General features: G+C 43.9%; 1 protein-coding gene across 3 annotated transcripts in view; it reads left to right on the forward strand.

Annotated features, from left to right (window-relative positions):
* The first annotated feature begins 262 nt into the window (after window positions 1–262).
* Window positions 263–17,308, forward strand: part of TANC1 (tetratricopeptide repeat, ankyrin repeat and coiled-coil containing 1) — a 242,270-nt gene continuing 225,224 nt past the window's right edge. For 2 of the 3 annotated variants that reach the window (XM_040229146.1, XM_040229145.1), the window contains exon 1: window positions 274–428. The gene's annotated coding sequence lies outside the window, so the exon portion shown is untranslated. Of the gene's footprint in view, window positions 429–17,308 lie in introns of all 3 variants that reach the window. The other variant, XM_040229144.1, reaches the window with a different exon arrangement.

The raw sequence follows: 17,308 nt of genomic DNA on the forward strand, positions 1-17,308 counted from the left end.
AAAAAATACAATCACCCATTTTGATCCAATCCTGGAAGGGCCCAAACGCAGTCGCGGGGACTAGGCCCCCTGAGCGAAGCTGGGGTCCCTGCAGAAAGTTCGCGCGCCGCGTCCCACTGGTTCCGGGAGCCGCCGCAGCCCGGGGCGGGAAGGGACGCGGGAGGCGCGGCCCGGGCGGGCGCGCGAGAGGAAGGTGCCTTCGGGAACACGCGCAAGGGCGGGGATTCACGCTGCCAATGAGGTCCTGGTGTGGGCTGTGCGAGGCGGGGGGACGGGCCGGAGCGCAGCCTTAGCAGTGGCTGCTGCAGGAGCAGCGGCCGCCTTGGGAGCCGGAGGAGAGGCAGCCGCGGAGCGCTGAGCTGGCCGCGCCCCGAGGCCCGGCCCTGGGGGTGGGTAACCGCGCCAAGGAGCTGGAAACTTTCCCGCAGGTAACTCCCGCCGCCCTGGCGCCGCCGCCGGCCTCCGCGAGTCCCGAGCCGCGCCAGCAGCTGCGGTGCAGAGGGGAGCAGGGGTCTGGGGAGAGGAGAGGGTGATGGGGAGAGTGGAAAGGCATGTGGGAAAGTTTCTGGAGCTTCCCTGCCCCCCTTCGTTGGGCACACCCGGGAGCTTTCCGGAGATAGGCACGGACATGTTGTGCGCTCCGGGCCTTGGTCCTGGCGGCTCCGGAGGGTCGGTGCCTTCCCTTCGCCTACCCTCCGCGTCGGACCAGTCTGGCCCCGGGCAGAGCTGAGGTTCGGGGGCACCGGGATCTTGCTGCCGCACGCTTGAGTTTCGGGACCACCCCGCCCGGCGCGCCTCCGCGCTCCCCTTTCCGCCTCCTCTGTAGCATTCGGGCTTGGCAAGGGCCTGGGCTGCGCCTGGTACCTGGGGCGGGGGAGGTGGGAGGGAGACGCGCCTGGCACGGCGGGGTCCAGAGTGCCCCCGAAGTGTTGATGAGCGCGGGTCGCGAAGTTGGCGGGTTGAACTTAAGCCTCGGGGGGAGTATAGTGCCCCACTCTGGGTCGAAAGTATTGTTCGCTTCCGAGAACACTGAGATGAGTATATCCACGTTCTTTTGGGGGTGGGGTGAGGGGGTTGAGCAAGGATTAGACATTGAGGGAGAGTTCGAGATCAGGATTGTGTTCTTGGAGAATGAAGGTGCTCACTTCTTTTGGGGGACTTATGTCAGGGCGCACGTTCTTTCTGGGGGACTTTGGGGCGCGCTGCTCTGGGGGTGTGAGGGGCTCCCGGCTTTGGCGCGGCAGCTTTCCGGAACGGCTGGCGAGGAAGGAAGCCCCAAGGCATTATGCGCCTTGTTTGCAGACAGAAACGTCTCTGAACCGGCGTTTTCAAAACTTAGTTCGCTTATTGTGTAAGGCTCCAGGAGGAAATGCGGCGGTGGGCAGGTAGAATCCCGGCGCCGCGGCCAGGGTTTCAGAGGACAACGGGCTCGGCGACAGTCTTCCCCTCCCAGCCCCCTCCGGCCCACTGCTGACAGCCCCAGATCCCCGTGCCTCGAAGGATGAGACTCGTCTAGGCAGCTCTGTTCCCTGCAGGGGAGTCGGCTCCTGGAGGTTAGGAGGGTACCTTCATCTTGAACTTGACCCCAGGAGCATCGCCGTCTGGGCGAGATACAAGGAAAAAGGAAGCTGGATCTTCCCGTGGGATGGGCCTCGAACTCTGGCAAGGAAGGAAAGAGCTTGGTTTAGAATCTTCGAGGACTGGGCTTAGGACTGCTGAGGTCATTAACTCCGAATGCCAGGCCATCAGACTGCAGAAGTTAATGGGTTTGGAGGGGGTGGGGATGGGAGAAGAAAGGAGACACCTGGTTAGTTGGTGCCGAGTTGGTATTTCTCTGTAGTGGAAATGAAGGGAGTCTGCCTCTCTGCTTTCACCAGAGCCGCTACTCACTCACTCTTTTTTTTTCCTTTCCTGGGTCTTTCTTTCCCTTCCCTTATTCCTGCCAGCTTGGCACTCCTGGGGAGAGGCTGGGGGAGGGAGAGGAGAAGAAAGCAGTTGGGAACCTTCCCTGGCCAACTTGGAGGTATTTAAGATCTGCTACTAGGAAGATTCCAGGATTTTAACAGCTGCTTCTTGATTGCTGGGAATGAAAGAATTTATGAGCCACCAAGAGCTGTTCATTACAGTGGTAGTCTGAATGTTTTACTCATCTAAGCTACTTAAAGACCTCACAAGGGACCTTCCCTAGGGATGCCAGTTTCTGCAAAATTCGTGTCAGCCAGAATGCTTGGTGGGTGTCAGTGATAACTCACTGTAAGTATATCTTGGCGGTATTAAGATGAAAAGTATGTGGGAGTAAAGGAAATATGGTATCTGACATCCTCAGGACTTCCTCCTAGGGTTGCTCCTGTTACCTGCCAAGCGAATTCGGTCCAGGCTTCCGGATTGTTGTGATTTGACAATAAGAGGTGGGAAGTAGTGTCATCGATTTTAGTGGAGGCAGGAAAGTCCAGAAATAAATTTAAGGTCACTTTTCATGACCCTGTCTTTCAGCTGTGAGGCTGCAAACTTAAGTTTTGCTGGGATGTGGGAGCCATGGTTTTCCTGCTTTTTTGGTTTAGCCACCAGAATGTCTAAATTATCATAATTTATGTCCAGCGTGGAACTAAAACATAACTGACTCATAGTCAGCCTTTTTCTACTTCCCATAACAGCTTGTAGAAAAGAACATTTTGTCTCTTTAACCACACACAATTTATTTGGTGCCATAGTGGGTTTTTGATAGTGGGTGATTGAGGGCACAAATTTAAAGACAGTGGAATTTTCTCGATTAAATTGTTCATTTTTAGGCAACATCCCCTTCTGAGTTGCTGATTAATTCTTTATCTCCCAGGAACATTAAAATCAGTATCCCTGGGCTGATAGAATTGTAATCCATATTATAATGATGCCTGCCAGCATAGCTGGACATTTGTGTTATGTCGATGTTTCCATTAGACGTTTCTAACCCAGTTGTAAAGGTTTCTGTCTGGGTTGGGTTGCAAGTAGGCTGAGAGTCTCATAGTCAGAGATATGGCTTTGTTTTTTACCTTTCTGATGAAAAGTTTAACTTGTGACAGGAGTAAAGTTTACACAAGCAAAATAAAGCAGAAGAAATATATGTATTGCTGGGGAGGGATTTGTATTAGTTCCCAGGATAGCTTTGTTTTGAACCATCTTTTAAAATGTATATTTCAATAGTGGAAAAACTAGAACCTCTTCCTAACCCCTGACCAGTTTACAGATGTTGTCAGTATCTAGGTTCTTTAGCCTTTCTGGGCCTTAGTTTTCTCATTATCATTCCTAAAATGAGATTATCTTTCAACCGTAAAGTTCTGTGACTGTCCAATAGTTGGAGAAATGTAGGCATTCTGGAGCTAGTGCTGTAATATTAAAGTAGTACTTTGGCATTTATAAAGGGCTTTACTTACATATTTTTTTCTTAAACCTTCAGTTAAGTAAACTGAGGCTGGGCAAGTTAGATCAGTTTGCTTGATATCATTTGTAAACAGTGGAGGTGAGCTTGAACCTAGGTCTTTTGATTCTTTCTATTCCAACCCCCATATCTCTCCTTATTTATGAAGTGAATTGGCTAAAACTTGGCAGACAGACTTAAGTTACTATGTGGCATTTTCTCATAATATTTCATTTATGAGTTACTTGGGTTTCAGAACCCCAGGGTTAACATCAATGCTTTGATGTCAGAGATTAAAAACAGTTCAGTAATAATGGTAATAGAACATTCTCCCCAAGAGAGTTTCAGAAATTCATATACCTTAAACTAATCATTTGTTTATTTCCAACTTATTTTTTTATTAAGTAGACTTCAGGATCTGGTGTGATTTATAATCCCCCACTAGTAACCCAGACAGCATTCTTAAGGAAATAATTTCTCAAATCTGTGCATCTTTTTAAAAATAAGTAATGAATATATCGTTTGCTTTTCATCTTGGTATCTCTCAGCTGAATGACAAAGCCTGGATAAATGCCCCATTTTTGGTGAAATTGTTCTTGAGCTCTTTCTACTGCTGTCTGGATAAGTCTGATTTTGCACTACTTGCTGTGCAAAAAAGAAAAAAAAAATTCTTCTGTTATGCTATTGGTTTAATGGTAAAGAAGTGGTAGGCTGCAGGTGACCCATTTTCACGGACTCTAAATGTTTATACTGTGCCCTGCTTGCCTATTTAAGAGTACTGAGTGCAACTTGACACTCATTTGGAAGCTGGTATGGATTTTCTTTAAAGGGTTCTAAAATAAATTATGCGCTATTACAGACTCTTTTATGTCTAAGCAACTTGTCCTTCTTCAGCTTCTTAAACTTATTCTCAGAAGACCGTGTTTTCAAAATAACGAAGCAATTAATGAGTACCCATTGTTGTTGTTCAGTTGCTAAGTCATGCCGGGGGGGGGGGGGGCGGGTGGAGGGGAGCGTGCCATGCTTCCCTGTCCTTCACTATCTTCTGAAGTTTGCTCAAACTCATGTCCCTTGAGTCAGTGATACTGTGTAACCATCTCATCCCCCTTCTCCTCCTGCCTTCAGTCTTTCCCAGAATCAGGGTCTTTTCTAATGAGTCAGATCTTCACATCAGGTGGCCAGAGTATTGGAGCTTCAGCATCAGTCCTTCCAATGAATATTCAGAGTTGATTTTCTTTAGGATTGACTGGTTGGATCTCCTTGCAGTCCAAGGGACTCTCAAGAGTCTTCTCCAGAATCACAGCTCTGAAGCATCAATTCTTTGGTGCTCAGCCTTCCTGATGGTCCAGTGGCCATTCTGACTGGTGTGAGGTGATCATAGTTTTGATTTGCGTTTCTAATAATGAGTGATGTTGAACATCTTTTCAGGTGTTTATTAGCTATCTGTATATGTTCTTCGGATAAGTGTTTGTCAGGTCTTCTGCCTGCTTTTTGATTGGGCTGCTGCTTTTATGGTATTGAGCTGCATGAGCTGCTTGAGTATTTTGGAGATTAATCTTTTGTTTCATTTGCTGTTATTTTCTCCCACTCTGAGGGACCTATTCCCTGGTGCCTCAGACAGTAAAGAATCTGCCTGCAATGCAGGTGATCAGGGTTTGATCCCTGGGTTGGGGATCCCTGCCATTGAGAAGAGAATGGCAACCCACTCCAGTATTTTTGCCTGGGAAATCCCATGGACAGAAGAGCCTGGTGGGCTATAGACCATGGGGTTGAAGGACACTACTGAGTGACTAACACTTTCACATCCATACATGACTGCTGGAGAAACCATAGCTTTGACTGTACTAGCCTTTGGTTGACTGTAAAAAGGCCACCATTTCCAGGTGTGTGTGGAGAGAGAGACTTATGAAGCAGTAATAAAGTTGGGAGAAGAGTTATCAGTGTGCTAGAAGGGGACAAGAGCAGCAAAGCAGAAGAATGGCTTCTGGTTTTTATTATAGGGGAATAGATTTTGAAGGATAGGAGAGGACTTTAGATAAAGAAGGCTCTCGGGAAACATCTTGTACAGCATAGAACGGGTTCTGGTTTGGGTTGGCCATGTTACTGATGGAAGTAACCCTCCTAGGATAGAAGTCCTCTTTAGGGGTTCCCAAAGGTGTATGTGATCAAGGAGAATATTCTGGAAAGAAGAGTCTCATAGGTAGAAATGTCAAGGACAAAAAAGCATTGCAAAGGGATGGCATAGTCCCTGGATTTTAGTCCCCACAGATTTCGCCACTACCATGAGGGAATTTATTAGTAGAAATCTTCCAGTCACAATTATATGTAAATGTGAACCCAAGATGTTCAGCTGTATAGCCCAGAGCCCTTGGTGACTCACCACCCTCCCTTCTATACCCAGAAGAGACTTAATACCTCTGTGAGTTGGGGTTGGATTTGGGGAAGTCTCTAAGCAACACTTGGGTGTGATCTTTTCATGCATATGCTGCTGCTGCTGGTGCTAAGTCGCTTCAGTCGTGTCCGACTCTGTGCGACCCCATAGACAGCAGCCCACCAGGCTCCCCCGTCCCTGGGATTCTCCAGGCAAGAACACTGGAGTGGGCTGCCATTTCCTTCTCCAATGCATGAAAGTGAAAAGTGAAAGTGAAGTCGCTCAGTCGAGTCCGTCTCTTAGCGGCCCCATGGACTGCAGCCCACCAGGCTCCTCCGTCCATGGGATTTTCCAGGCAAGAGTACTGGAGTGGGGTGCCATTGCCTTCTCCGTTTCATGCATATATACTCATGAAAAAGTAGGATTGTATATTACATGAACTTTTAAAGAAATATGAAAAAGATTTGACATACAAAGGTGCATATAATGTATTTGCACAGTTTAGAGTCCAGTGTATGCTTATGCGATATGCTCCCCCTGCCCCACCCCTGTTATATCAATACATTCTTTGGCCCAGCTTTAATGGCTGTTTTGTAAATTCATTACATACATTACTATAATTTGTTTAACCAACCCATTTTGACATTTAGGTGTTTGGAAAGAAATCTCTTAGGCTATCGGAGCCCTTTGTCTCAGGATGTGAATTACTCATCATTAAATCAAAGGACCCAATTAAAAAAAAAAGTCAGAGAGCCCAGCACATAGGGATACCTGGATGCTGGTAGCTTCAGAACCTCACATCATCAAGAAACTGACTCTGAGGACTGGGGACGGGGTGGGGGAGTGGGGGAGCAGTGGGAAGGGATGGACTTGTACACGTTGCTATATTTAAAATGGGTAACCAGCAAGGACCTACTGTAGAGTGCAGGGAAATCTGCTCAATGTTTTGTGGCACCCTGGATGGGAAGGGAGTTTGGGAGAGAGTGGATTCATACCTATGTATGGCTGAGTCCCTTTGCTGTCTACCTGAAACTATCACAGTATTATTAATCAGTTATATTCCCAATATAAAATAAAAATATAAAAAAACCCAAAAAAACAAAACTGAATCTTTGTTCTCAGTTCCAATTTGGGAAAACCCTGGAGAGAGCTCAGATTGGCTTTATGCCAGCCAACAGAGTTACGGTTGGCAAGTCTCGTTAGGTCCACAAGATGGGACTGTTGGGAGACAAAAGTATCCCACACAGAAGCGGGTTGTTATTAACGGAAGAGGGAGTGAAAGTGGCTCAGTCCTGTCCAACTCTGTGACCCCATGGACTATATAGTCCATGGGATTCTCTAGGCCAGAATACCGGAGTGGGTAGCCTTTTCTTTCTCCAGAAGATCTTCCCAACCTTGGGATTGAACCCAGGTCTCCCACATTGAGGGAGCTGGGTAAACAAAAAGGGCTCATTGCCTAATGCAGGATAGGTTTCCAGAAGTGGTATTGCTGGTCATAACTCCATACCCATGTACAGAAGAATATGAACCTTTTTAATGCTCCTGTGATATATACACTATAGTCTTGGGAGTAGTAGACTTTTCCACATTCTGCGGGGATCTGAATGGCTGCACGCTCAGGCACTTGGGTAACAGGGTATTGAATTACTGCAAAAAAAAAAAGAGAGAGAGAGTTGGTCATTATTCCCATGTAACCCATTATATTCCTTTCTGTCTGCCATGCTTTATTCTAAATTACTGGGGATTAGTAACATCAATTATTAATGTTTATTGAGTGCTTGTTGACTCTGAGCTAGATGACTGAATTTAAAAAAATTATGTGGGAATGAAACAGTGTTGTTCTTTCTTCATCCATTGTCCTACATACACAAAGTGCTGTGGCAGAGGTAGTCTCTTGCCCATACCACAGCATTCCCCTTCCTGGTCCTCCCTTCCTTCTTGTGGCTTAAACCAGCAACCCTTTATTTGCTTGGAATTCAGAAACTGGAGCTGAGTTCTGCTGGGTCTGGGCTCACTCAGGCTCTGGTGGTTGCATGATTCATTGCAGGGGCCACTGCTGTAATAATTTACCACGTTGCTTGATAATATAACCCTGCTTTTGGTTAGTTTTCCATTGCCCATGTGTTTCAGGGTAAGTTGGGTATATTTTCTGCCCCAGGTGGTGAATCTTGATTAAGCCAAGTCAACTTGAGTAATACTATACCTGTTGCTAGTGACTGGTTAATGAGTAAGTGTGTGACCAACTATATTTCCTACCATACTGGGAGCCCAATATTGTCAGCAAAATAGGTTGAAACTCTGAAAATCACAAAGATGTAAGGGGCCTAAGACCACAGTGACTTTTTTTTTTTTAGCTGCAGAATTAACCAACCCTGAAACCACTGTGACTCAGAACTTCTTATGTGGGGAATTTTTTTTATTATTGTTTGAAGCAGTGATTCCCCAAGTAGAGTGTGCCAGACCATTAAACATGGGAAGAAATAAAATATTAGAAGTTTGTCTAGAAAAAAGCTTTACTAATATTTGGTAGATGAGTTGACACTAGTTGGTATATCTGAGAGTCTTCTGTCACTTAGGTTATATAAGGTCTCCTGAGGGCAGACGAGGCATTTTATAACCTGCTGGAATTGACAGTGGCACCCTCATTCTTATTCTTGCCTTTGGTGAACTCTAGCCATGTAAATAGATTTATGGGTTATATCATCTAGTTTTAAGTAAATTGGCTCCTACAAAATAGGCAAGTGGTTTAAAAAAGATTCTTACAAAGAAAGTTAAATGATATGATGTAAATCTAAAATCCATAGGAATAATAAAATGTCTTATTTGAGATTAGGAAATGACTTTTAAATCAAATTTAATGAGTTGGCACCAACATTGTGTATAGAGGTATATTAACAAATACAAATAAACTTGGGAATGCTGTTTGAATCATTCTCATCCTTTAAAGAGTTTTTAATGGAGGTTTTTATCACGTATGGGCTCCCTGGTAATTGATAACTCTAGGGCTTCCCTTGTGGCTCAGCTGGTAAAGAGTTCACCTGCAATGCGGGAGACCTAGGTTCAGTCCCTGGGTTGGGAAGGTTCCCTGGAGAAGGGAAAGGCTACCCACTCCAGTATTCTGGCCTGGAGAATTCCATGGACTGGATAGTGCATGGGGTCACAAAGAGTCGGACATGACTGAGCGACTTGAAGAAGAAGTGTTGTAATTACATATAAACTATTGGGGGTACAGGTTTACTTTTTTTTTTTTTTTTTTACTGTTAGGGCTACATGATCAAAAGGTTTTGAGACCACAGTTTAAGTCACTTATTGTCCCTTATTTTCATGTACTTTTGTTACTTAAAGCCAAAAACAGCACAGCTAATGTAAGGACAGGTAAGCCCCCTGGCAGTTCCCATCTAGGTTTCAAGATTCTCTGTGATATGATTTGTAACTTTCTTTACCAGACCCAGTTGTCCTCTGTGTTTGTCTGCCACTGAGCCCTTGCTGGGTCCATTGCTAACCTACATCTTTTCAGTTCGCCTCGGAGGTGGTGGTGTTTACCTCATTCCGCTGTTCTCCCCTCCTCCTGCCACTGAAATTTTCATTGTCCTTAAAGGCTTAGCTCAAGGAAATAGTGCTTTCTCATTCACATTTTTCTGATTTCCCCCTTCTGCCTCTAAATGGTTCCTTCTCTTTCACCTCCCTAGCACATTGCTTGTACATTGATTATGTTTTTCTCTGCCTTTTTATTGAAAAGTCGTTTGCCTGCTTGCTTTGCCTATGGGTCGTAGGCTTCTTGGTGGTTGGGGTCCGGCTTGCCTTAGTCGTTTTATAAAATCCCTCTGAGAGAAAGGGAGGCAGGCAGAGAACTCACAGTTGTTAAATCCCCTTCTGTGCTGATTACGATGGGGAGGGTGTCTTTCCTCCAGCTCCCTGCAACCTTAGGAGGTAGAAAGCGCCATATACCTGTGAGGGATCTGAGAGCAGGGAGCACACACAGTCAAGACAGGAGGATCCGGGATCCAAACCACGGTCACTTTATTTCAAAACTGTCTTGTCTGCCCTCATACATGTTGCCTGCAGTTACATGTTGTCCTTCTTTCACGTGGGAACACTGGCGTGAGTGAAAATGGAAAACTCCATGGGATGTTGCTACAAAAATATTCCTGGACCATCCTGGGCAGGTATAGTGAGTCCAAAGGAGAGTCTGCTCAACCTGTGCAATGATAGGAAAGGCCTGGAGCATTTTATGTGTGAAGATCTAAATGCCTATGGACAGTTAGCTGTCTGCAAGTACCCCCAAGCAAAATTATGGGCAATAAAATAAGTCCCTACAATAGAGTCTGGCCTAAGAGTCCCCGTTGAGAGACAAGTGGTGAGGGTCTCTACTCTGCTCAGCTGAATCAAATTGTTTATGCCTATATTCTCTCTGGTGAGGATAACTGAGGGTTGACAGGTTGTCAGCTTTCAAGTTGAACCATGTTAGATATATGCTATCATGATGGAAAACAGGCGTCTCTCCAGGGTTTTGAGGGTCAGATGACGGAATGTATATGAAAGGGTTTTGAATGTTGTAAATTGCCTCCTAGATGCAAAGGAGACATCAAATTTAATTCTTTCCTTGTCGTAGTGACTTCTAGCTTAGATTTCTTTGTTAGTCATTTTTGTTCTCTTTTAAGTGAGTTACCAAAGGATTTTTTTTTAAGTGTTGGGGTTCTTAAATGGAATAGGATGCAGTTTTTTCTAAGCAAACAAACAAGCAAACACCCAAAAACAAACTACAGATATTAGTTCACAGCTTGCTATAAAACTTTTAGCTGTGGAGTAAGTAGAGTTTGTGGTAAAGTGAATTTATCTTGGGATTTAGTTGTTCAGATATCCATAGCATCCATTTATAAGAATGGAACCACTTCTGGTTCATAAAGATGGGGGTCTTTGAGGTGAGTTCCTGGGAATCCTTAAGTACCATCAGTGGTTGAAGAGGTTTGACTTGGGGTTATATTTTGTGTTTTGTTTCTGGGAAGCCAGTAACTTATTTTGAGGAGTCATTGCAGAGGATTTGGGGAGGGACCCTTCGAAATATCTCTAGGTAGTTTTGAAAGTGAAAACTCGGTGTGGTTTGAAATTTAGGAATTTGAAATCTATTCCATTGAAGATTTCCAAGAAAGTGGATGTGAATAACTAAAGTTTTGCAGTGGCTATTTTCATATTACAGAGTGTGACATAGATTAAAACATGTTAGTTTAACAAGTAAGTTACCAGAGAAGGAAATGGTGATCCACACCAGTATTCTTGCCTGAGAAACCCCATGGGCAGAGGAGCCTGGTGGGCTACATACAGTCCATAGGGTTGCAGAGAGTCGGACATGACTTAGTGACTAAACCGCCACCAGCACCATGATAATAACTTCCAGACTCAAAAGGCAGAAAAAGTGCTGGCTCCTACATTGCGAATAGATGCAGTTGTGAATATTTGATTATTCAGGGTTCTTGAAGCTCGCATGTGACTTAAGAGAACCTTACCTCAGAGTGGTGTATCTCCATAAGGCAGCAATTCCCAAGGTAGGTTCCAGGGAAACTGATTCTCAGAAAGTTAATGGATAATATGCAGGGAAACCAGGTTTATGTTCAAGTGGGAAAATCAGGGTTAATCAAAGTAAAACAGGTATTTAACTAAAGAATTTTTGACCATCCTTATTTCTAATATTCGTTCTCAATCTCCTTGAAGGGAAACAGAGGATTTAGTATTTCCCAAATGCATTAATTGTAGAAACATTTGCTAAGCATCTTTTAACCAACAGACAATGTTGGATTGCTTAATTTGCTTAAATTGTTTTAAAGCAAATCCCAGACATTTTATAATTCACCTGACGAACTTTCGTATGCATTTCTAACTAAGGACTTGAGGACAAAAATCACCACGTCTTTATCACTTTAAAGAAAATTAACTGATTTCTTACTGTTATCTAATTGTTCCCAAAATGTCATCTGTCACCATTTCTCATTTTGGGAATCAGGATTCAGTCGAGGTTTACGTACTGCACTGTGGGTTGTTGCTTTTGTCCCTGTCGCTTTTTTAAATATGGAGAAGGACTATCTGGCCACCTCCTCCCTCCCTCTCCTGATCTTCAGAAGAGAGCTTGTAGGATGTGCATATCTGGATGTGTTTCCTTGTGGTGGTGTTTACCTTGTTCCGCTGTCCCCTATATTTCCTCTAAACTAGAAGTTTTCCTTTAATCTCAAGGCAAGTTTAGATTCAGGTGAAGTATTTTTTGCAAGAATATGTCCTAGACTATGCTTATGATTTGAGAATAGGCAATTTAATTTATAATTCTTAAGTTACTTTTTAAAATATTAAGTATGACTTACATTTTGTTTGGAAATTTATGAGTATATCAGGGGAGGAATGCAAGTTTGAAATGCATTTGTGGTTGAAAACACGGTGGTATTCTGAGTAGCTGGCCTGGTTAAATGGGTATACGTTTTTAGTGTATCTTAAGATTATAAACCATGTGACTTGGGTAAAATGGCTTGAGTGTGAAATGTTGCTGGTGGTGGAATTTTTATTCAGAATGACAAGTTATCTGAGTTATAATGGTAAAACATGGTTCTATAAAGATTTATTTCTAAACACATTAATTTAGAAATATGCATTAATTCTACCTACACTCAATAAATTTTAACAGTATTTTTCTGATAAATGCTTATGCTAATTTGAAGTACAGCCATAAATCTACATACACCCTCAGGGTGATGATTTTATATGTACATTGTCTTAGAAATTCAGACATGTAAATAAAAATTCATATAATAACTGACTTTGCTAACTTAATTTTATATTTAAGTTTTTTCCCTTGATAGCTTTCCAAGTGCTTATTTTATGTCTGGGAAAAATTAAAGGAGCTTTGTGTGTATTAATGAGGACTAGTATGGTATATATAAAGTAGCTTTGATGGATGGATGAAAGCTATCATTGGCAAATTCCAGCATAGTCTTATGTTTAACCCCTTAGTGGGCAGCAATACTATTTCATATATTACAGTTTGCCTTTTGTGAATAATAAGGTGCCTTGAATAGAGCAGTGCTTTGTAACTAAACAACACAGCTTTTTTCTCCTCCTTAACTAATCTGTAGGAGGATGGGGCTTTCCTGGTGGCTCAGTGGTAAAGAATCTGCCTGCAATGCAGGAGACATGGGTTTGATCCCTGGGTGGGGAAGATGCCCTGGAGTAGGAAATGACAACCCACTCCAGTATTCTTGCCTGGAAAATCCCATGGACACAGGAGCCTGGCGAGCTATAGTCCATGGGGTTGCAGAAGAGTCAGACATGACTTAGCAACTGAAGAACAACAACAAATATATAGGAGGTCGTGAAAAAAGCATGATCTTTGAAGCTAGATGAACCTTAGGTAGTTTACTGGATTGCTATCTCTTTGTAAAATGGGATAGTAATTCCTGTATTGTAGGGTTCATGCCAAGACTAAAGGTGAGAACCTATACAAAATAATTAGCACTGTGCTTGCCTAATAGGTGCCCCAAACAGGTCCTTTTCTTCCTTCTTCTCTTAACCCTATTTTTAAATTCAACTTTCTGGAGCAGTAAATGAAGAAAATTTTCATTTGTTTTGAGTGTTTTAGAAATTGCTAATTTTAAAACATTTGTTATAGAAATCCAGATAAGAAATTGATTTCTTTTAAAAAATATTTAGTTTTAATTGGAGGTAATTGCTTTACCCTGTTGCCTTAGTTTCTGCCGTACATCAACACGGACTAGCCATAGGTATACAAGAATTTGATTTCAAGATAACTTTTATGTGTGGTTTGTCAGTCACTTGTATTAAAACAACTAGACAGATGTCTATATGAAATATTTTGAACAAACAAATGAGACATTTTTAGATCATAATATATACAGGAGAAGGAACCAGAGAATAAAATGGATATTCTATTATTGCCATGAGGTTATTGCTAACAAACCGCCTGGTTTTAATGAAAGTCAGTATGTTAAAAAGTCCATTTCTTTACTAAGTCTGTCAGGCCATGAGCTACTTCAAAGACTTTCAGTCGAGTTTTGCTGGAGTGCGGTTTACAATAATAAACTTTATTTTATTTAGATGGTGTAAGTCTGCAGTGCCGCTCTCCAGTCATAGGTGTTTGTTTATGAACAGGGTTGTTGCCAACCAAGAGTGCAGGCTTCCTGCAGAGGAGAGGCGTCAGTGCTACTCCAGTGGGCGCCGGATCCTCATCAGTGGGGAGGACTCTCTTTATTGGCTTGCACCCTATTAATGACTCACGGAAAGGGAGAATTAATATGTCCATGGTGCTAGTGATAAAGAGCCCGCCTGCCAATGCAGGAGACTTAAGAGAACCAGGTTTGATCCCTGGGTTGGGAAGATCCCTTGGAAGAGGGCATGGCAACCCACTCCAGTTTTCTTGCCTGGAAAATCCCGTGGACAGAGAAGCCTGATGGACTACACAGTCCATGGGGTTGCAAAGAGTCAGACACAAATGAGCGACTTAGCATGGACACACACATGTTTTGAACAGCAGAAGTCAAGGAACAGTTTGGAGGCTACTTAAGTAGGCATATATGGGTGAAGAAAGACATGTTTTCTTCTACCAGCTGTTTCTAAGTCTTGGGGCATTTGGCTTTGTTAATGGCTTATGCAAAAAAAAGGTCTCAGGAAGATGGAGTCTCCCGCTGCTCCCTGCCCAGGTAATACGGTACCTGTTTCCTGTGAATGACCTTGATTCCTTAAGAGTACTCAAGTCCAGCTGCTCTGGAGTATTTTTACACTTTTTTTTTTCCCCTACCATGAAGTCACAGTTTGTTTATCCCTTCCTTTCTGAAATGTTCTGTTTAAGCAAGAAGGACTTTTTAGACTGTCCTGCTTTACCTACCAAAGTCAAGCCAGGAGGACTCAAAAGGGCATGATTTCTCCCTCCCATCATGGAAAGTGTGGAGAGGCACCATTTCTAGAGGGCTAGTTCTAAGCTGATGGGATTTATAGACATTTGACCCTGACATGGCTTCTTTTTTTGCTTTCTTAACAGCAGTCTTAGCTGGCTCAACTGAATATAATATCCTTAAGAGTTTTAGAAGTAAAAAGTTACCATGAAGGTGCTAACTGTTTGACAGATTAGAAACTGTTTCCACTTGTCAAAGGGTGATGGAAGCCTTACATTAATTTCCCCAACAGTATTTATTGAGGGCTGTCATTGTGCCCTTCTGAGTTTGAGGCCCAGCTCTGTGTCTCAGTCTGAGGAGATAAGTGCTTGCAGAGTACAAGTGTGTGCAGCAGGAAAGAAGGGGAGGAAGGAAGGAAGGAAGGAGGAGGGGGAGGCAGGAGAGGTGGGGCTGGTAGCTGGCGTTGGGGTGGGCTTCAGAGAGGAGATAGAAGATACCTAGCACTTGGCCAGGTGGGAGAGAGGGTGAGGGGCTTTCTCTGGAGAGCACGCTCAGCAGAGGCTGGGAGGCATGAAAATACAAGTCGTATTTGGGGTGCTGTTACTAGAACAGATGGTGCCTGGCATTTGGGTGCAGTGGCAGGGAGGGGGAGAGCCAGATTGCAAAAGGTCTTGCTTGCCAGGCTAAGAAGTATAGACTTGATCCTGTAAAGCAAGTGATAGCTGTCAGAGGTTTTAAAGCAGATGATGTAATCAGAGCCGCACTTTGGAGGAAAGCTTTGGCGGAAAGCTTTGGCGGCTGTGATGTGGAGGGGAGGCTGGCGTGGGGACAGATGGATGGCAGTGTTCGCTGCAATGAGGCTTTTGAAGTAGGTCAGGTAAGAGCTGATGTTTGAGGTCCGAGTTAGTGGGAGGAAGAGAATGAAAGTCAGTTGAACACCTTTTATCGTGGATTTAGGGTGCATTAGCTCCTATCACGTTCGCAGAAACTTTGCAGAGTGCTGTTGTTCTTATCCTCATTTTGCAGAGAAGGAAACGGGCTCTGCCAGGCTTTGAACACAAGTTGCCAGTCCTGTGTCACCAGGCTTTTATTTTTATTTATTTATGTAATTGTTTATTTTTGGCTGTGCTGGGTCTTTGATGCTGCTCCGGCTTTTCTCTAGTTGTGTCAGGAGAGGGTTACTCTCTAGTTGCAGTGCACAGGCTTCTCATTGCTGTGGCTTCCCATTGCAGAGCACATGTTCTAGGGTGTTTGGGTTCGGTAGTTTGAGGCAAATAGGCTAAGGAGTTGCAGCTCCTGGGTTCCAGAGTGCAAGCTCAATAGTTGTGGTGCATGGGCTTAGTTGCTCCAGGGCATGTGGGATCTTCCTGGACCAGAGATCAAACCTGCATCTCCTGAGTTGGCAGTCACATTCTTTACCACTGAGCCACCTGGGAAGCCCTCACCAGGCTTTCGGAACAGAGGGATGAAAACACCATAAGGTGTGTATGGGAAGATGAGTTTTGCAGTGGAGTAGATGCTGCTTCCAGAAAGGAAAAGGGATACTTGGCAGCAGACTGAAGGCAGAGAGCAAGCCTGCTTCCAGGCTAGGCAGCAAGCGAGGGATGGTGAGTGTTACCAGGAACCGAAAACTCTCAGGACAGGAAGGGCAGTTCGAGGCCCCTCTGGGATACCCAGCTGGGAATGCTCAGTGGGCAGGAGGAAATTGGGTTTCTCAAGCGGCATCCCCTCTTCCCTGTAGAAACTCCTTCACGTCCTCTGGATGGGCTTGGAATATAACTTCCATAGGAGGGGATGGATAACAGCCCTTGCCCCTGTAGCCTCTAGTTCCAGAGCAGAATTGTGGTGCATGCAGGAATCACCTGGGCTCTTACTCTGCTTGCACATTTCCAGGCCTGCCTGAAGGTGGTGTTTCAGTTGGTCTGGAGTGGGGTTTGGGAGCTATGTTTGTATCAGAATCTTGGGGTGAGTGAGGAAGGGTGCAACCAGATCTTGTTTTTGAGGATGTTTGACTCTGAATGGCCTAACCTGTCCTTTTCATTTTACTTCTGTCATGGAGCTTTTGAGAGCTCCTTGAACAACATGGCTTTGATCTCTGGTGAAAAGGAACACCTAGGAGAATTGCTTGTCTTTTTTTTTTTTTTTTTAGGAACTTACTATGTACATTAATATTTAGTTCTGCCAAGGATGCTTTTTAGTTATTTGGATTCATACACAAAAGTAGCAAGCCCTCGAAATTAGGTTTGGTTTTTTGGCCTTTTAAACGGGCCTTTGGCGAGAAGTTTCTAGTGAAATTAGATTCTGAGTATTTTTCTTGTTTATGAAAAAGAGGTTGGAGGAGGGAACCTGGGATGTGGAGAGTGAGGAATAGTATCATAGGGTTCTTGGTTTGCCTGGGAGTTGCCTAGGTTGTCACAGATGAAAAAGGCACCCAATGGAGATCTGATATACAGCTTGGTGACTATCATTAATGATGCTGTATTATAGACTTGATCATTAACAATGCTGTATTATAGATTTGATCATTAATGATGCTGTATTATAGATCTCAAAGTTGTTGAGAAAGTTGGTCTTAAAATGTTATTACCACACAGACACAAGTGGTAATATTGTAAGGGATGGAGGTATGAACTAACCTTAGAGTGGTCGTTGTTT

This window comes from Oryx dammah, unplaced genomic scaffold (assembly GCF_014754425.2).
Source record: "Oryx dammah isolate SB20612 unplaced genomic scaffold, SCBI_Odam_1.1 HiC_scaffold_27, whole genome shotgun sequence".
NCBI classification, from domain to species: Eukaryota; Metazoa; Chordata; class Mammalia; order Artiodactyla; family Bovidae; genus Oryx; species Oryx dammah.